Below are 21278 nucleotides of genomic sequence, written 5' to 3'. Positions count from 1 at the left end.
ATGGCCAGTTCTGAGACCCCGAGAGTGTGTCTCATTCCTGCAAAGAACCAGAGTCAGCATGCAAGTCCAGGTCAGGGTCTTCAAAAGAACCCTGAAAGGGAAAAATAGAGATATTAAAGATAGAAATAGAGCTGTTTCCAAAGATGCAAGCAAAGGAGTCACTATTTAGCACCATCTTGACTTCTAAGTAGAAAGTGAATGTGCAGGAAATCGCTTAATCACCAAATATGAAAGGTATTGGATTGTGAAGCCTACCTCTTGTTGCCTCTACCTGTCCAACAACTTGTTATGTGCTCTATCATCAAGATCTGCATACAATTTTAGGATATATGATGTTATTGTATGGATTTATCAGTCTTCTAACAAACAGGAACTGGGTCCCCTCTCTGCTGAAATATAACCTTATCATCACTACATATGGTGATATGTAGATGTGCAAACAATACCAACATTTGGGAGCAGAAGGCAAAACTTGTGGAGAGATGGCCTTCCCACTAGTTATCCTGCAGGGCCCCTGTGGCAAATCAGTTGTGTGACCTCTCCCTCTGGGACATCAACCTTCAGCGGAACTGCAGCCCACTTGAGCTTGGTTTCCATTGCGATGCCATTGATGTAAAGTGGGGCATGGGTGTTGTGAATTCCCCTGAAGTCAATAACCATCTCCTTTGTCTTGTCGACATTGAGGAACAGATCATCCACCTAGCACCGGACCTTGAGCTCTTCCACATTTTCTCTGTTGACCATCTTGTCATTGGTGGCGATGAGACCCACCACTGATGTGTCATTGGCAAACTTGACAATGTAATTAGTTGGGTTTTTAACCATGCAGTCACCGTGAGTAGAGTGTAGAGCAACGAGCAATGAGGTCTGTTTGAACTGGAATCCAGAGCAACATTCTGACATCAGATGTCTCTGTTTTCAAGGTGTGTCAGGGCCAGGTGCATGACAGATGTTATGGCATCGGTTGTAGGGTGGTTCAGCCGGTGGTGGGGGGGGAGTGTGTGTGTGTGTCTGTGTGTGTTAAATATGGATATTATTGAGGAGAAGGCTGCTCGGGGGCTGGAATGCTGCTGTTGTGGGATAGCTCTCTCTGAGTTCAGAGGCTGTTAAATGTGAGTGGAACAGTAGTCTGTATTTGAAGGCAGTGTAGGTGAGGTACAATTCAAAATGTCAGAACATTAATCTTGAAATAATTCATAAAGTAATCCAATTTCACATGTCTCTATGCTGGGAACGGGATTTAATTAGTAAGGAATCATCACGTCCGCCAGCTACTGTACAGCTTTCATTACATTCTGCTCAGAGGGCCATCTAGCAGTCCTGGCACAGAAGATAAGTTTCCTATATTCTCCCTCAGACACCAGGATGTTGATGTTTGGGTCCAGAGAGTGGGAGATGAGGTTCCCTGACCTGCAGCATTTGGATTAATGTAACAGCAAACACCTCTGTCAGTGCTGTGGCTTAATAGAGGGATAGAGGGTGCTCTTTAAGAGCTGGAATTCACTGGGTAACACTGAAGCATAAATCATTGTGTCTTGTAGATTACAGCATAAGAGCAGCTTTCTTCACACAAACCATGCTTACGCATTTTCACTAGCTGCCTGATTAAACATCCCATTCAACCTGCAATGGTAACCCAGCTGTTGTATTGGTACCCATATTTGGGATTGAGGGTCAGTGTAAGAACTTCTTGGATCCAACATCATTCAGTTCATGTGGGTTAGAATATCTGCCTGGAATTTCTTCTCCTATTCCACTTGATTTAAATTCTGTTGAATTACTGTATGATGAACTGCCCCAGATTCAAGCCCAAAAACATTATCAAAATTAAAACAGAAAAATTCTTGAAATGTTCAGCAATCCAACTCATATCTTTGGGAAGGGGACAGAGGTAAAGCTTCAGGCCGAAGACCTTTTGACTCTAAGTGTTTCCCTCTTCTCTATTCAACCCCATACTCTGGCCCTTCTCTTACCTCTTCTCTTAACCTCACGTACCTATCACCTCACCTGGTGCCCCCCACCACCATTCCCTTTCTCCCATGGTCCATCTGCTCTCCTATCAGATTCCTCCTTTTACAGCCATTTACCTTTTCTGCCTATCACCTCCCAGCTTCTTACTTCATTTCCCTCCTCCACCCAGCCTGGCTTCACCTATCACCTTCTAGCTCGTAGCCCTTCCCCTCCCCATACTTTCTTATTTTGGCTTATTGACTTTTCCCTTCTGTCCTAATGAAGGGTCCTGGCCTGAAACATGGACTGTTTATTCTTTTCCCTAGATGCTGCCTGAGCTGCTGAGTTCCTCCAGCATTTTATGTGTGTTGCTCTAGAGATGATTAGGTAATTCACTTGCCAATCAAACTTGGTGAGCCCACTATACAAGTAATGAAATTTATTTAATGCACAGAATTTTTATAACAACTTGCAGTCATGGCAATTATTTTGCATTTCCAAGGACATTTTTTTTTCTGTGGTTTCTCTTTCCTCTTTGCTTTAATAGTTGCTGTTGTGTAAATAAATTAATGTTTCTGGTGTACAACAGCCAGTTGTGATTATGATGCTGTACCTCATTGCCAACTCATTTACTGACCTGTTGTCAATAAGTGCTCATTACTGACATATTCACATCTTCCTTTCACCTGTTTTTTGGGGGGATCTTCTTGCACCAGTCATACTTCAACTCACTTTCACAACTATTGTATAAAATAGGCAGCCATCTGACGATCTATTTCTGCATCCATTTTCTTCAGTTTATTCTGTCAGAAAACCGTCATTATCAATGATAACAATTGTTCCTATTACATTTGGGTCTGGTCTTACATCTTTAGCAAAAAAATTGAAGGTTTTTATTATTTGCTAAGCTTTCTTCCTCTACATTTCAAAAATTTTACAGTTATTAATTGCATGGAGTAATTCAGCTTATGCATTTATTTAAAATAGAACAAAGAACTCTTAAATGCAGGAACTAAAGCAGATTGTACAGTGAGATTCTGCGAAGATGGGTACATTCATAAAGAAAGGGAGTTTGACAGGTTTGAGCATTCGATTGCCACAGTGACCATATTACCAACCACGAGGAGTGTTTGCTTAGAGAACTGACAAATTATTTCAGAGCTGATTTTCCATGAAATTACTCATTTGTTATTTGTAGGAAGCAGTAAGCACAAGGTTTAAAAAAAAAACACAATTCTGAAGAGTAATTTGTACATGATTGATGAACTAAATTTGAAATGAAACATGTTACCTAAAATTGAAACATTTTTAAAATTTTTCATTTTCAAAGGGAAAATCAGTCAAGGCTAGCTTTCCATCCTGTCCAGTAAGTGGGTTCATGGCCTTCCTTTAGATTAGCATGGCAAGTATGTCTGCAGCCAATCTGCAAATTAAGCCTGACACTGCCACTGGCAATCAACACCTAGTTATTCCTTAACTTTAATTCTGGCAGGCATCCTGCAAAGTCATTGCTAAGTGATTATGTTTAAAGTACAAGGATGGAAATAGTTCTTTTATTGATTGTTGGGGCTGATCAAAGTCACTGGAGATTCACTGAAGCTAGTGGATATCTTTATGACTCTATTCAGGAAAGCAGCAGACATCATACCCAAGACACTCTTGGAAGAGATGGCCTGACTGACCCAATATTACATGATATTTTAATATGCTAAAGATCAAGGGTTACAGCAGGGCAATTCTATAGTTACAATCTATCTACAGAACTTCTTTTGAATTACATGTAATTTTCAAACACCTCTATCTTCACACCCACACTCCAGGCACCCAAAATGAATGTTAATTCCCGTCGACTCCTGGCTGCATTCATATATGCAGGCATTTGAGGTCAAATGGAGTGTTTCTTTGTTTGCAATCAACCACAAAATGCAGCTCCAGGAAGACTGCTGTTCAGAGCTGCATTTAAAATTCAATCTACGATCCACATTCAGGCCTGAAGACTGGCTACTATTGAAATTACTACTTTCTATATACCATAACTCCAGAATACAGCCTACCTGTCCCTCCTCTTGGCCCTCCTGGCAAAAATAATTGATCCAGGAAAGACTAAACCTTAAGGGGGAATCTAATCAAGTAGGACTTCAGAAAACACCCTGTACTTCAGATCCCTTCTCCATATCCTTATGTGCATCTATCATCTCTAATAGGGATCCCTACAAGACTCGAAGCAGAGATTGTTCCAGAATTTTCAAAATGCAGCTTTGTCATCCATATGCCAGCTGCCTCCTACCCTGCTGGCCAATTGCAGTTTAATCACATTCTTTATCTTCACTCCTTCATTTTCTGATAGCTAAAGCACAGCAGCAGCTATCAGTGTATCAGGCTCACAGGCAACAGTTCACACAGCTTGTCAAAACAAAAGATTGTCAGAACGATCAAACAAGCTAGTCTCTCAGACCCTTTAATTGATGTAGGAGGGGTTGATGTGTTCTCTATTTGAACGGCTACTAGGACCTCACCCCAGCGGCACCCCCTTCTGGGCTGTCTATTTGACTGCTGGCCCAACCACTGAAAGGGCACAATTCATGTGTATTAACTCCCCATTCCATTCAGACACCATGTGTAATTTCTTCTCTTTCCTAGATGCCATGCCATTAAAGTTGTGGAAGCTGATGTTTCTGCTGCAACGTGGATCCCTTCCCATCTATTTTCCCCAATATTTTTCTGTTCTGATCTATACAACTAACCATCGACCTTCAGCAACTAACCTTCATTATAGAGTACAGTTACCGTTATTCTTTAACATGTTATTCATAGATTGCTATGGCGCTCTCTCGGTGTCCTCTGCCTTCGTATTTGCTGTGGGCCTGCTTTCATCAAGTGTGATCAGAGCTGATGTTCAACACTTCGATTCTCCACAGTGAAACCGGTACAGGGTACACAATCTCTTGCTGTCTGTGAGGGCGTCAAGAAGGTGGGTCATACGGTTTAACTTGAGTCCAGTGTTTCCCTTGGCTGCCTTGTCAGGACTGTGTACCAACATGGCAGTCATTCATCTGAGCACCAGCTATGGTTCTATCCACCTGGGAGTGAGACCTCTCTTTTCAACCAGCTCCCTTACCATGACTTAGCCCTCCCACAACCAGGTGATCATCCCCCCTCCCTCTGATCCACAATATACTGCTGCTGCTTTGCTTGACCCCTCCATGTGTTTCCCTGATTACAGAGGACCATGTAATCTATCTAAGCTGGCATTTGTAGCTATTTTTATTGTTGTAATTTCTTTTCCTTCCTGTTCTTCCGCTGCTTTTCTCAAGCTGATGTCTGCCCACTCATTCCCTTAATCACTGTTACTCCTGAGGCAGCTGCACCTCTTCTAACAGCTCCTGACCGGGCTTGGCTCCTCCCCTTGGGACCTCCTGACATGATTCCTACACTATGCACTGTCTCTCCTCCCTATCTGAGGCTGTTGTCTCTGTGGGCCATGTTAGCTACTCTCTGGGTCACACATGTTCACTGATCCTGTCTCGTCTATCTTATTTCTCCATCTCTTGAGTCTTTGATAGTACCTGCCTTACTCTATGTGTCTGTCCCCAGAATAGCACCTTCATTGTTTAGGCACACCCAGAAATCTATAGGAAGCTGAACTCCCTCAACCTCATTGGGTTGACCTCTCACCATCCTCATTGTGTCGCCTCCTGTACTGGTAATATAAATTGCTTCTCCATTTATGGGCAAGGGTAGATCAGTAATCGATACTGGTGACTCCGAGTTTACATTATCATTTCACATTGCCAGCACCCTGATTAACATCTTGTGTACGTCCATGTTTGACCACCACTGGCAACAGAGACTGCCATCTGCTATTTGTCTGACATCACCTGCTCTATAATCTGGTCAGCAGTCCGATCTGAAAAGGAGGGTACTGTTATGGATTCTGCCAACTTCAGTGAGTGATTCTCACACCTTCCTCCCTTCTCAAGACATTGCCTCCAACCATGTCCTGAGAGGCCACAGCTGCAACAGATCATCCCTTTACCCTCCCACATCCAACCCAGCAGTTCCTTGCTAAGTGCCCTGGTTGCTGGCGCTCAAAGTAAGTCCTTTGTGATGTGACAGCAACTACATTCCCTTTACGAATTCTCATCCTCCTCCTCCTCTGGTCATGAATCAGAATCAGGTTTTAAATCATTGGTACGTGTCATGAAATTTATTAACTTTGTGGCAGCAATACATGACGATAGAGGAAAAAAAACTGAACTTGTTTCTCTTAGTTCTTCGAGGCTTCGGTGAAGAAGGGCTTCAATCATAGAAAGCAGAAATGAAAAGTTCCAGATAAAGTTTTTTTTCCACCTGCCCTTCTTTATATCTGCATTTGGGACAGTAGAGATGTCAGGCAGGATAGTGGAGTGTTCCACTTGTGGGATGAGGGAAGGCAGGGAGACTTCCAGTGGCTCTGATGACTTCAATTGCAAGAAGTGCATTTGCCAGTGGCTTCTAACAAAATATGTTAAGGACTCCAGATAGAGTCCTCAGTATTGTAAAGTGGGAGGGTGAACAGCCAAAGGTTGTGATCCATGTAGGTACCAATGACATAGGTAGGATGAGTGATGAGGTTCTGCAGAGGGAGTTCAGGGAGTTAGGTGTTAAGTTAAAGGACAGAACCTCCAGGATTGTGATCTCAAGATTGTTACCCATGTCATGTGCTAGTGAGGCTAGAACTAGGAAGATTATACAGTTTAGTATGCAGCTAAGGAATTGGTGTAGGAGGGAGGTAATAAGATTTTTGGATCATTGGGCTCTCTTCCAGGGAAGGAGGGATATGTACAGCAGGGATGGTTTGCACCTGAAATGGAGCGGTCTAATATCTTAGCAGTTTGTTAATACTGCATAGAGTTGCAGGGGGATGGGAACCAGGGTGCCAGAACAGTAGTGGAGAGGTTGTGGGGCAGATGTTGGTAAGACCTCAGACAAAGTTAGGAATCAAAAGGTTGAGAATGGTGTAACTGGTATCCTGAGCTGTGTATATTTCAATGCAAGACATATCGTAGGAATGGCGGATGCTGGTACTGAAGATGAGGTAGCTGGTTTACAAAAGGAGGCAATGTAGAGTGAGGATGTGCTGCAATGTGAAAGGCAGACCAAATTGAAAAGGGTAAGTACAGGACTGAAGGTGTTATATTTGAATGCACGCAGTTAACGAAATAAGGTAAATGAACTTGTAGCAGAGTTACAGATTGGCAGGTATGATTGTAGGCATCACTGAATCATGGCTGGGAGCATAACGTCCAAGGATACACATTGTATCGAAAAGATAGGCGGGAAGGCAGACGGGTCAGCATTATTCTGCTGATAAAGAATGAAATCAAAGCATTAGAGTCAGGAAGTGTTGAATCATTGTGGATGGAACTAAGGAACTGCAAGGGTAAAAAGGCCCTGATGGGAGTTGTATATAGACCCCAAAAAAGTAGTAAGGATTTAGTTTACAAATTACAAGAGATAGTAAATACATGCCAAAAGAGCAATTTTACAATAATCATCGGGGATTTCAATGTGCAGGTAGAATTGGAATCCAGCACCAACCTACTATTTCCAAAGGGGGTATTTCTAAAATGCCGATAAGATGGCTTTTTAAGAGCAGTTGGTGGTCAAGCCAACTCCCTAGATACTCGATACGGGACTGATCCTACCTAACAGTGCTTTAGGGGCCTATCAGCCCAGCACATGATCAATAGCACCCTGGGAACACAACCTGCTTCCCCTGAGCATAATGCATCAAAATGGGTTCGAGAATGGCTGCAGTTAAACTTAAGAATCCCACCACTACTGAATGGGATTGTGTCAGGAACGGGGGCAGGATTGGACCCAAATGCAGGACACAGACACTGAAGTACTAGGGGTAGGACAGGATGGGGATGCCATGGCATGTGAGGGGTAAGGCAGGCGGGGCTGGATCCCGGAGTTCAGATGAGGCAGGAGGACGCCAGAGTTTGGACGAGGCAGGAGGATTCCTCATGGCAGCCACATGGATCCCAGGCAGGGCCGCTTTCCAGGCAGAAACACAGAGGCCTGGGCGAGGGGCAGACACTTGGGCAGGTGCGAAGCACAACCCTTAGGGAGCAATGGGTGGAAAGGGCAGAACCCCCGCCAGACAGTGGCAGGCCAGCCGGACCTCCCCAATGGGGGCATCGGGCAGGAAAAAGGCAGAACATTAGCTGATATCCTTTGCAGAGAAGCCTGAATGGAATGAAAGGAATCTGACAGAGGACAAAAGGACCTGCCCTTACATGCCATGGCATCCCCATCCTGTCCTACCCCTAGTACTTCAGTGTCTGTGTCCTTCAATTGGGTCCAATCCTGCCCCCATTCCTGACACAATCCCATTCAGTAGTAGTGGGATTCCCAAGTTTAACTGCAGCCATTCTTGAACCCATATTGATGCATTATGCTCGGGGGAAGCAGGTTGTGTTCCCAGGGTGCTATTGATCATGTGCTGGGCTGATAGGCCCCTTAAGCACTGTTAGGTAGGATCAGTCCTGTATCCCCCTCATCCCATATCATCCAGCCTTTGACTGTACCTATTCCTTAACGTGTTAATTCCTTGGCTGAGAATACTGAGTTCTGTTGTCTTGAAGGTGTCCATTGTACTATCCCCCATGTACGGTATTCCTCATCCCCCTCTCGTTCCCTCTCCTGAGGAGGAAGCTGTAGGCTGATGTCCTCCATGGTGGGCGTGGGAATGAGCAATCACTGGCCTGGCCCATACTGTTTTGAACACATGGGAGAGAGCAATCATTTGGAGGATTAAACCAAGGGGTTCATGTTACATTCTCCCTCATTTTCATCATCCAACCAGATATCCCTATCCCCCTGCCCACACTAGGATCCTTGCCCTGTTTCATCATGGCTAGAAACTTAAAGGTCAGGTTGCCAACCAGCTCAGTGTGCTGTAGCTTCATTGGCTGACAAGCTATTTGTATCCTGATTTTTTTTTTAGCTCTACTCCAAGCCATCAATAGTTTCAAAGTTTCAAAAGTGCATTTAATGTCAGAGAAATGTATACAATATACATCCTGAAATGCTTTTTCTTTGCAACCATCCACGAAAACAGAGGTGTGCTCCAAAGAATGAATGACAGTTGAATGTTAGGACCCCAAAGTGATTCTTACAATAGCTGCAAACAGCTAGAAATCATCCTGTCAGCTATCCTTTCTCCTGGGAAAACCTAACGATTTAAGTATGGACATGGTGTGGTGTCCCATTTCAACCCTGGAAAAATCAAACTGATCTGACCAATTTACCAGCATACCATAACCCATCAGTCAGTTAGTGAGACTTTCAAAGCATGCACTATGAGAGACAGTGAGAGATGGTTTTGATGGCTTTGTTGCAAATTTTGCAGATGATATGAAGATAGATGGAAGGGCAGGTAGTAGAGAAAGTAGAGAGACTACAGAAGAATTTAATGAGATTAGGAAAATGGGCAAAGAAGTGGCAGATGGAATACAGTGTTGGGAAGTGTATGGTCATGCACTTTGGTAGAAGAAATAAAAGGGTTGACTATTTTCCAAATGGAGAGAAATTACACAAAACTGAGGCTCAATGGGACTTGGGAGTCCTTGTGTAGGATTCCTTAAAGGGTAATTTGCAGGTTGAATCTGTGGTGAGGATGGCAAATACAAAGTTTGAATTCATTTCAAGAGGACTAGAATACAAAAGCAAGGATGTAAATTTGAGACTTTAGAAAGTACTGGCAAGGTTTATGTGCAGTCTTGGGCCCTTTATCTTAGAAAGAATATGCTAAGACTGGAGAGAGGTTAAAGGAGGTTCAAGAAAATGAATCCAGGATTGAATGGCTTGTCATACAAAGAGTGTTTGATGGTCCTGGCCCTGAATTCACTAGAATTAAGAAGAATGAGGGCTGACCTAATCGAGACCTATCAAATGACAAAGTGGATGTGGAGAAGATGCAAGACCATGGGACATAGCCTCAGAATAAAATGGAGATGAGGAGGAATTTCTTATGCAGAGAGTGGTGAACCTATGGAATTCTTTGCCACAGGCAGCTGTGGAGGCCAAGTCTTTATGTATATTTAAGCCAGAGGTTGATAGATTCTTGATCGGTCAGGGCATGAAGGAATATCAGAATCAGAATTACCATCATGTGACATGAAATTTGTTAACTTAGCAGCAGCAGTTCAATGCAATACATAATATAGAAAAAAAAATTATAAATAAAATAAAAATAATAATAAGTAAATCAATTACAGTAGACGTGTATTGAATAGGTTTAAAAAAACATGCACAAAACAGAACTACTGTGTATTAAAGTGAAGCAGTATCCAAAGATTCAATGTTCTTTTAAGAATTGATGTCAGAGAGGAAGAAGCTGTTCCTGAATCACTGAGTGTGTGCCTCAGGCTTCTGTACCTCCTACCTGACCATAACATGAGAAAGGGGCATTCCCTGGGTGCTGGAGGTCCTTAATAAGACACTGCCTTTCTGAGACACCGCTCCCTGAAGATATCCTGAGTACTTTGTAGGCTTGTATCCAAGATGAAGCTGATTAGATTTACAACCCTCTGCAGCTTCTTTCAGTCCTGTACAGTAGCCTCTTCCCCGCATCCCCCCCTCCCCATACCAGACAGTGATGCAGCCTGTCAGAATATTCTCCACAGTACATCTAGAGAAGTTTTTGTGTGTATCTGTTGACATACCAAATCTTTTCAAACTTCTAATAAAGTACAGCTGCTGTCTTGCCTTCTTTATAACTACATTGATATGTCAGGACTCAGATATCTTGGGGAGAAGGCAAGGCTTTGGGGTTGAGAAAAAAAATTGGATCAGCCATGATGAAATAGCAGAGTAGACTCAATGGGCCAAATAGCCTAATTCTGCTCCTACATCTTATTTTTTTGAATTACAGCAAGTATACATATTAAATATTTAAATTAAATAGTGCAAAAACTAAGAAATAAAGTAGTAGAGAAATAGTGTTCATGGATTCAAAGTCTGTTCAGAAATCCAGTGGCAGAGAAAAAGAGGCTGTTACTGAATTGTTTGATTGTGTGCCCTCAGGCTTCTGTACCTCCTTAGAACATAGAAACCCTACAGAACAATACAGGCCCTTCGGCCCTCAATGTGTGCCGAACATGTTCTTACCTTAGAAATTACCCAGGGTTACCCATAGCCCTCTATTTTTCTACACTCCATGTCCCTGTCAAGGAGTCTCTTAAAAGACCCTGTCGTATCTGCCTCCACCACTGTCGCCGGCAGCCCATTCCAGCACTCACAACTCACTACGTAAAAAAAACTTACCCCTGACATCTCCTCTGTACCTACTTCCAAGCACCTTAAAACTGTGCCCTCTTGTGCTAGCCATTTCAACCCTGGGAAAAAGCCTCTGACTATCCACACAATGAATGCCTCTCATCATCTTATACACCTCTATCAGGTCACCTCTCATCCTCCATCGCTCCAAGGAAAAAAGGCCAAGTTCACTAAACCTATTCTCATATGACATGCTCCCCAATCCAGGCAACATCCTTGTAAATTTCCTCTGCACCCTTTCTATGGTTTTCACATCCTTTCTATAGTGAGGCAAGGTTCTATGTTCTACAAATGAAGGATACAAACTAAGCAGTACGTAATTAAAACCACAGAGTACATACTCTGCAATCTGCCACTTATGTGTGCCTGAACTCAATGCCTGTTGTATTGCATTGCATTTACAACTGTTACAACAAGCTTACAAATTATTCTTAAAACACTCTTAGAGACGAGTCTGCTACTATACAGTTCCTTGAACAAGTATACACACACCCAATGGTGTCCTGACTGATCAGTAACCTTCCTTCACAACTCATGGCCCTGTCTCACCAAATTAACACAAAAATGTCTAGTCTCTTACATAAACAAACACCACACTACTTTTATATTTACTAGTTCTGCTCTCCGCTGAGTTCGTGATACTTCATGATCTCGTATTCACTGACCTGAACAGATCAAGTGTGCATTAAAAAAACTCAGCCACTACTGAGAACGCTGACCACATAAGCGGATAAGAATGTATCCTGGATGATCCCCCAAAAATTGTCACTGTGAACAAAGTAACTGGAGAGAGCACTGAAGCTAATCGATACAGAAGTCTTTATTCAGCAAACTAAGCAGTCGGCATCATATCTGAGATGCTCTTGGAAGATCAGGCTGGCCTTAACCAATATTATATGACATCTTTATATGCTAAAGATCAAAGGTAACAGCAGGACAATTTTATAGTTACAATGTATCTACAGTGCTTCCTTTCAATTACATATAATTTTCAAACACCTCCATCTTCACACCCAAAGTGAATGCTAATTCCCACTGACTCTGGGCTGCCTTCTTGAATTAGTTGGCATCTGCAGTCAAATGGAGTGTTTCTTTGTTTGTAATCAACTCCAAAATGCAGCTCCAGAAAGACCGCTGTTCAGAGCTGCATTTAAAATTCAATCTAGAAATCATGTTCAGGGACTGAAGACTGACAGCTGTTGAAGTTATTATTTGCTATAATTCCAGAACACACCCTAACATTGATCACATGCAGAAACAGCTGCATTCATGAATTCATCATTCATGGTAGTGCAGCTTTTTAACCACCTGTTTAATTGCTGAAGCATCAAAGCCATTTGCATATTGGATGTTTTTTTTTAAAAGCCCAATGCTTGGTTGCTCTTCTTGACATTAGTTTCCTTGGTTTTTTTTAATAATGTAGATGCAATGCTGGTTGAAGTTCTTTAGGGCTCAGTTATACAACTTCATTATTCCAAAATAATAAATGTTATTTCAAAAAGATATACATCTCCTCCAATTTTCAAATTAGGAGTATAAATGCTCCAGGTAAGAGTTCCTGAGAGTCAATATATTGGAGGGTACTTACTTCATTTATTGACTCCATGGTCCCCCACACTTTTTAAAAATCTTATCCAATCCACTTTGAAGTCTGCACTTGATTTATAATACCTTATAATTAATTTCTCCTGAGTAAAATAACTTCTAGATTATGAATTATTATTTAAAACACACTCCAAGAGAAATGGCCCAATCAGGAATCAAACCCAGGTCACCGGGTTGAAAGTCCAGTACTCTATCACTGAGGATTGTGAGGGAATCCAATTGCAGAAACCACGATACAAACGGGAGTTGATGTGCAGATTCAACAGTGAATTTAATTTGCTTTCAGCCAAGATAGGTTTGGGCAAAAATAAACAACCAGTCCAACTCAGAAATGCAGTAAACCAAACTCAGTAATCCAAGATCTTGATGCACAAATAAAATCCAAAAATGGCAGACTGTAAACAGACATCAAAACAAACACACAGAAAAGACAATATAAAAAATATACCAGAGGCTCGTGCTACTTACAAGAGCACACTTTAAGACTGAGCAAAATAAGATCGAGGAAGCAGGATTTACATACACAAATGTTGACTGGAAACACATGCAGTCAATAATCAATAACACGAGAGTCCAATCAGTTCTGAAAAAACCCTTAGGGAACCAATTCTGCCCTGCTGACCCACCCTAAAGGGACCCCTCCCCTAGGAACAGCTCCTGGCCTTCCCCCAGCAATGATCAGATGGCAGAAATGGAACTCCTGAATGAGATCAGGATCCAATATATCCCCTGTCAGAACCCAAGAGTGTTCCTCAAGCTTAAAACTCTCCCAGTCTATTAGATACTGGATGTGCCTACGGACCCAGCGTGCGTCCAGCTGGCAGCGGACTGACTATGCAGGTTGACCTTCAGTGAGCCATGGATGGTGGTGGGGGTTTTTCTGCAGGAGCCAGGATATTGGCGACCACAGGCCTGAGATGGGAAACTTGAAAAGTGGGGTTAATCCACATCAATCAGGGGAGCACAAGACAATAGGATGCAGAACTAACCCTCCTCAACACCTTGAAAGGGCTAGTAAACCGGGGAGACAGCTTGCGAGATTCTACCTGCAGGGGAAGGTCCCAGGTAGAGAGCCAAACCTTTAGCCCAGGGCATTAAGATGGTGCTGCCCTGTGCCAGCAGTTGATCTGGAGCTGTTAATGCCACGAAGCCTGTTGCAGAGCCAAGCTGACCTTCCTCCCAGTCTGCTGGCAGCATCTAATGAACCTGGGCTGAAGGCTTCTCGGACCTGGACTTGTAAAAGCAGGGACCCAAACTGGCACTCAAGTGAAGACATTCCTGTGGAGGAGAAATGCAGAATGTAGCTGCTCCAGGAGGTGGCATTGATGGAAGCCAAGCATCACAGAGTTGTCTCAAGTTCCTGGTTAATAACTATGTGAGAATGGGGGTCCTGTACCACAGTACCTGAGTATGTGGGACGAGGGTTGTTTGGGGATGGGTAGTGGGTGAAGCAGGCCATGAGGATATTGTGGGGTGTTCTTACCAGGGTCATCTGGGGATGGGAAGCCGGTGAAGCAGACCCTGAGGACATTGTGGGGTGTCCTTACTCTGAACACAAGTAGAGCAGACAGCAACTAAAGCATGAACACCTGCCTCCATGCTGGGCCAACAAAAACGTCTCAAGGAAGTCTGGTGTCCGGGAGGACGCTGGGTGGCCAGTGAGGCGAGACCAATGCCCTCATTGCAGCACCTGGCATCAGAGTGCAAATGGAACAAGAAGTCAACTGGAGGGGCCATTATTTGGATTTGGATCCCCCGTTGTGCCAGCTGGACCACTGTCTATTCGCCAGCAAATGGAACTCAAAACAATGGGCTCAGGGTCCCTTTCTGCAACAGTCTGGAAGGGGCATCTGGTTTCAGATTCTTCAGTCCAGCGCAAAGTAAAACAGGACAAAACTGGATTTGTTGATAAACAGGGCCAACTGGGCCTGATTGGGTTTCGTCTTTTGGCTTACTGGATGTACTCCAGGATTTTGTGGTCAATCCAAACAATTAAGGGATGCTGAGCCCTCCAGCCAGTGTTTCCACTCTTCCAAAGCCTATTTGGTAGGCAAGAAGTTCCCTGTTATCCACATCGTAGCTTCTTTCTTTAGGTGTAAGGCAAAGGGAGTAGGTGGCACATGGATGGAGTTTATTGTCAGATGTTCACTGAGACAACACCGCTCCTACTCTCACAATGACGCAGCTATGAAGGGGAGACTAGGCTCAGGGAGGACCAGAGCATGGTCTAATGAAACACTTCTTGAATTCTAAGAAGGCTTTCTTTGCTTCAGAGGTCCAGGTGAATTGGGTGATGGACGTCTTGGTCAGGGCAGTGAGATAGGCTGCTACAAAGCTAAAGTTAGATGAACCATCAATAAAAGTTGACAAAACCAAGGAAGCATTGCACCTGCTTGACAGAAGAGGGTTGTGGCTAGTCCCTGACTGCTTTGGTCTTCCTGGGATACTACCTTGATGAACCCCAAGAAGGAGATTTCAGATACATGGAAATTCACATTTCCATGGTTTCACATAAAGATGACTCTTGAGGAAGTACTGGATGATTAGTCGAACGTGCTGAACATGCTCATGGAGTGACTTGGAGAACAGCAGAATATCACCAAAGTGGTTTAACATGTCACACAGGACATCATTGATGAGAGCTTGGAACACAGCTGGAGCTTTAGCATGTCCAAAGGATATAAGCTGGTACTCAGTGACCGGTAGGGGCGTAGAATGTCATCTTCCACTGATCTCCTTCTCGGATGTGGACCAGGCGATAGGCATTCTGGAGATCCAACTTGGTGAAAACTGTGGCTCCTTGGAGTAGCTCAAATGCCAACGATGTCAATGAGAGTGGTTAACACTTCTTTGTTCAGTCCACGATAGTCAATTCAGGGTTGAAGGCCACCATCCTTCCTCCCCACAAAGAAATATCCTGCTCCTGCTGGGCAAGTAGATAATCAGATGATACCAGCAGTGAGGACCTCCTTAATGTACTTCTCCATTGTTACTGTCTCAGGACCAGAAAGAGAATATTCTACCCAAGGATGGTAGGCACCAGGGAATTGGTCAATGGAACGGTCATATGGGTGATGAGGAAGAAGAACTGTGGCTCCTCCTTCAGGCCATAGTACTCAGGAGGGACTCGGGACAACTCAAGAGGATCAGAAGACCTGAGAGAGGTAGAAGAAGGTGTGGATAAGAGGCAAGTAGCACGACATGTAGGGCCCCACTCAATTACAGTTCTGGTAGACCAGTCAATGCGTGGGATGCGGCAAGTTAACCATGGGAATCCTAGAACAACAGGAAATTCTGGGGAGTTGTATTTCTACATGATTAATAAACTCTTCTCGGGCTTCCAGCGGCTACAGGTATTTATTATAACTGATGTTTCAATGAAAAACTCTACCATCTTTTAAGAGACTCCTGGACAGATATATGGAACTCAGAAAAATAGAGGGCTATGGGTAACCATAGGTAATTTCTCAGGTAGGGACATGTTCAGCACAGCTTTGTGTGCCGAAGGGCCTGTATTGTGCTGTAGGTTTTCTATGTTTCTATCTTCAACAGGGATGATGCCTAGGCAAGTCTAGTCCTATGGTATTTTTACCCTCATCCCTCATTCCTATTTGTCTACACACCATCCTTACACATCTGGAGAAGAGGGGTGCCTATGTGAGAATGCTGTTCTTAACTACAGTTCAGCATTCAACACCATATTTCCCTCCAGGCTCAACAAGAAGCTCAGCGACCTCAACCTTCACCCTGCTTTGTGGAACTGGATCCTGGACTTCCTGTCAGATCACCAACAGATGCTCAGAGTGGGCTCCCTCACTTCTGCCCTTCTGACCCTCAACACAGGTGCCCATCAGGGCTGTGTCCTCAGCTCCCTCCTTTACTCTCTGTAAACCCATGACTATGTCACCAACCACAGCTCCAATCTGCTAATTAAATTTTCTGATTGGCCTAATCTCAAATAACAATGAGGCAGCCTACAGAGAACAAGTTATCACCCCAACACAGTGGTGTCAAGAAAACAACCTTTCTCTCAATGTCACAAAAACAAAGGAGCTGGTTGTGGAATACAGGAGGAATGGAGACAGGCTAACTCCTATTGACATTAATGGATCTGGGTTTGAGAGGGTGAACAGCTTTAAGCTTTAAGGATCTCATGTGGTCGGTATATATTAGCTGTTTGGTGAAAAAGGCACAACAGCATCTCTTTCACCTCAGATGGTTGAAGATGTTTGGTGTGGGCCCCCAAATCCTAATAACTTTCTATAAGGGCACAATTGAGAGCATCCTGACTGGCTGCATCACTGCCTTATACGGGAACTGTACTTCCCTCAATCACAGGACTCTTCAGAGAGTGGTGTGGACAGCCCAGCACATTTGTAGATGTGAACTTCCAACTATTCGGGACATTTACAAAGAAAGATGTGTAAAAAGGGCCCAAAGGATCATTGGGGACCCGAGTCACCCCAACTACAAACTGTTCCAGCTGCTACCATCCAGGAAACAGTATGGTAAACTATCCTGTTGTACATACTATTTATTATAAATTGCACATTGCACATTTAGATGGAAACATAATGTAAAGCTTTTTACTCCTCATGTATATGAATGATGGAAGTAATAAAGTCAATTCAATCCATATATTCTGGGATCACAGATCCGTTTTCTTCATGACTCTTAATGGATAGGCACAAGTTCCTCGGCATAAACATCACTGAGGATCTCACGTGGTCTGTACATACCGGCTCTATGGTGAAAAAGGCACAACAGCGTCTCTTTCACCTCAGACGGTTGAAGACGGTTCATCACTTCTGAGGTGATTACCAAGATGTCTCCCTTCCAATTGGGGACTACTCTGGTGAGAGGGATGAGAAGATTCTTTGCAAGGAAAATGTCCATGAAACGACCTGCTGCAGCAGGGTGCACCGTGGCCTGGAGGGCACGCAGTTGGTACCCCCAGGATCTGGAAAGAGAAAGTAGGATACCAGTGACTGAGGTCTTGGGACTGAAGACAGACACCATCACAGACCTCCCTCCTTTGGACAGGCTCAGGCTTTTCCCAATAGCTCGCGACAGGTTGATCTAAAGTGGCTCTGTTTCCCGCAGTAGAGGCAATACTTCACCCTCAAACTATGGTTTTGCTCAGCCCGAGGGAATCACGTTCCTCTTAACTGCATAGGCTCTTCCAAGGCAGTGGAAACTTGAGGGGACTCTGGGAGAGGTAGTAATGTCAATGCTCTGGCCTTGGGATCATTAAGAGCAGAATGGTGTTCCCTCGATCTCTTACGAAGATGATTGTCCAGTCGAAATGAGGAGTCAATCACGGTGTTCAGGTCACTCACCACATCTTTAATACTAACTCACCTATGATGGCATCTGAGAGCCCATCTGGAAAAGCAGCAATGAGCAGTTCTGAATTCCACTGGCTCTCAGCAGCTAGGAGATGGCATAACCAGCAAAGCTGAGGCTGCACTAATAAAACTGGAGGCGTCTTTTGGCTACTTCAGGACCGTTGACCAGCTGGTTGAAAATCCTCTGCATCTCATCCATGAAGGTTCAATAACTGAAGCAGAGAGGTCCCAGCTGTTCCTAGACGGCAGTAGTCCAAGTTACTGCTTTCCCAGTGACCTATGCCTGCCAGCTCACCAGAGGTACGATGGGAACCCAGGGGAGTGTCAAGAGTTCCTCACTCAATGCTCCCTCACATGTGAGTTCCAACCAACTACCTTCCCTATAGATTGTTCTACGGTAACCAGTGCTACTTAGCTCACTTGGGAGCAATGATACAATGATATGCATGATTGAATCCATGTCATTAACACAGGAAATTGTGCAGATGCTTGAAATCTAAAGCAACACATAGAAAATGCTGGAGGAACTCAGCAGGTCAGGCAGCATCATGGAAATGAATAAACAGTTCATGATACAGGCCAAGACCATTCTCTAGGAGTGGAGAGGAAAAGGGAAGATGTCAGCAGCATTTTGTGTGTGTTGCTTCCTATCCATATGTATTTTGTGAATGTTGTAACTCCTCTCACTTTGAAGACGGTGCAAGTAATTGGGAGCGTGAGGGGAGCCAGAGAGAGAGAGGTGTAAGTGTGTGGGAGAGTGAGGAGGAGAGAGAGAGAGAGAGAGAGGTGTAAGTGTGTGGGAGAGTGAGGAGGAGACAGAGAGAGAGAGAGAGCGAGAGAGAGGTGTAAGTGTGTGGGAGAGTGAGGAGGAGAGAGAGAGGGAGAGAGAGAGAGAGAGAGAGGTGTAAGTGTGTGGGAGAGTGAGGAGGAGACAGAGAGGGAGAGAGAGAGAGAGAGAGGTGTAAGTGTGTGGGAGTGTGAGGAGGAGAGAGAGAGGGAGAGAGTGGTGTAAGTGTGTGGGAGAGTGAGGAGGAGAGAGAGAGGGAGAGAGAGAGGGAGAGAGGTGTAAGTGTGTGGGAGAGTGAGGAGGAGACAGAGAGGGAGAGAGAGAGGGAGAGAGGTGTAAGTGTGTGGGAGAGTGAGGAGGAGACAGAGAGAGAGAGAGAGTGGTGTAAGTGTGTGGGAGAGTGAGGAGGAGAGAGAGAGGGAGAGAGAGAGTGGTGTAAGTGTGTGGGAGAGTGAGGAGGAGAGAGAGAGGGAGAGAGAGAGTGGTGTAAGTGTGTGGGAGAGTGAGGAGGAGAGAGAGAGGGAGAGAGAGAGTGGTGTAAGTGTGTGGGAGAGTGAGGAGGAGACAGAGAGAGAGAGAGAGTGGTGTAAGTGTGTGGGAGAGTGAGGAGGAGACAGAGAGAGAGAGAGAGTGGTGTAAGTGTGTGGGAGAGTGAGGAGGAGACAGAGACAGAGAGAGAGTGGTGTAAGTGTGTGGGAGAGTGAGGAGGAGAGAGAGAGGGAGAGAGAGAGAGAGAGTGGTGTAAGTGTGTGGGAGAGTGAGGAGGAGAGAGAGAGGGAGAGAGAGAGAGAGTGGTGTAAGTGTGTGGGAGAGTGAGGAGGAGAGAGAGAGGGAGAGAGAGAGAGAGAGTGGTGTAAGTGTGTGGGAGTGTGAGGAGGAGACAGAGAGAGAGAGAGTGGTGTAAGTGTGTGGGAGAGTGAGGAGGAGAGAGAGAGGGAGAGAGAGAGGGAGAGAGGTGTAAGTGTGTGGGAGTGTGAGGAGGAGACAGAGAGAGAGAGAGAATGGTGTAAGTGTGTGGGAGTGTGAGGAGGAGACAGAGAGGGAGAGAGAGAGAGAGAGAGGTGTAAGTGTGTGGGAGAGTGAGGAGGAGAGAGAGAGGGAGAGAGAGAGAGAGAGAGAGAGGTGTAAGTGTGTGGGAGAGTGAGGAGGAGACAGAGAGAGAGAGAGAGAGAGAGAGAGACAGAGAGAGAGTGGTGTAAGTGTGTGGGAGTGTGAGGAGGAGACAGAGAGAGAGTGAGAGAGAGAGAGAGAGAGAGAGGTGTAAGTGTGTGGGTGTGAGGAGGAGACAGAGAGAGAGTGAGAGAGAGAGAGAGAGAGAGAGAGAGGTGTAAGTGTGTGGGTGTGAGGAGGAGACAGAGAGAGAGAGAGTGGTGTAAGTGTGTGGGAGTGTGAGGAGGAGACAGAGAGAGAGTGAGAGAGAGAGAGAGAGAGAGAGAGGTGTAAGTGTGTGGGTGTGAGGAGGAGACAGAGAGAGAGAGAGAGTGGTGTAAGTGTGTGGGAGTGTGAGGAGGAGACAGAGAGAGAGAGAGAGAGAGAGAGAGTGGTGTAAGTGTGTGGGAGTGTGAGGAGGAGACAGAGAGAGAGAGAGAGAGAGAGAGTGGTGTAAGTGTGTGGGAGTGTGAGGAGGAGACAGAGAGAGAGAGAGAGAGAGAGAGAGTGGTGTAAGTGTGTGGGAGTGTGAGGAGGAGACAGAGAGAGAGAGAGAGAGAGAGAGGTGTAAGTGTGTGGGAGTGTGAGGGGAGGCAGAGAGAGAGAGAGAGAGAGAGAGAGAGAGAGAGAGGTGTAAGTGTGTGGGAGTGTGAGGGGAGACAGAGAGAGAGAGAGAGAGAGAGACAGAGAGAGAGAGTGGTGTAAGTGTGTGGGAGTGTGAGGGGAGGCAGAGAGAGAGAGAGAGAGAGAGACAGAGAGAGAGAGTGGTGTAAGTGTGTGGGAGTGTGAGGAGGAGACAGAGAGAGAGAGAGAGAGAGAGAGAGTGGTGTAAGTGTGTGGGAGTGTGAGGAGGAGACAGAGAGAGAGAGAGAGAGAGAGTGGTGTAAGTGTGTGGGAGTGTGAGGGGAGGCAGAGAGAGAGAGAGAGAGAGAGAGTGGTGTAAGTGTGTGGGAGTGTGAGGGGAGGCAGAGAGAGAGAGAGAGAGAGAGAGTGGTGTAAGTGTGTGGGAGTGTGAGGGGAGGCAGAGAGAGAGAGAGAGAGAGTGGTGTAAGTGTGTGGGAGTGTGAGGGGAGACAGAGAGAGAGAGAGAGAGAGTGGTGTAAGTGTGTGGG

This window comes from Hypanus sabinus, chromosome 6 (genome assembly GCF_030144855.1).
Source record: "Hypanus sabinus isolate sHypSab1 chromosome 6, sHypSab1.hap1, whole genome shotgun sequence".
Lineage (NCBI taxonomy): Eukaryota > Metazoa > Chordata > Chondrichthyes > Myliobatiformes > Dasyatidae > Hypanus > Hypanus sabinus.
The sequence above is the reverse complement of the archived record's forward strand: the minus strand, read 5'-3'. Positions refer to the sequence as shown.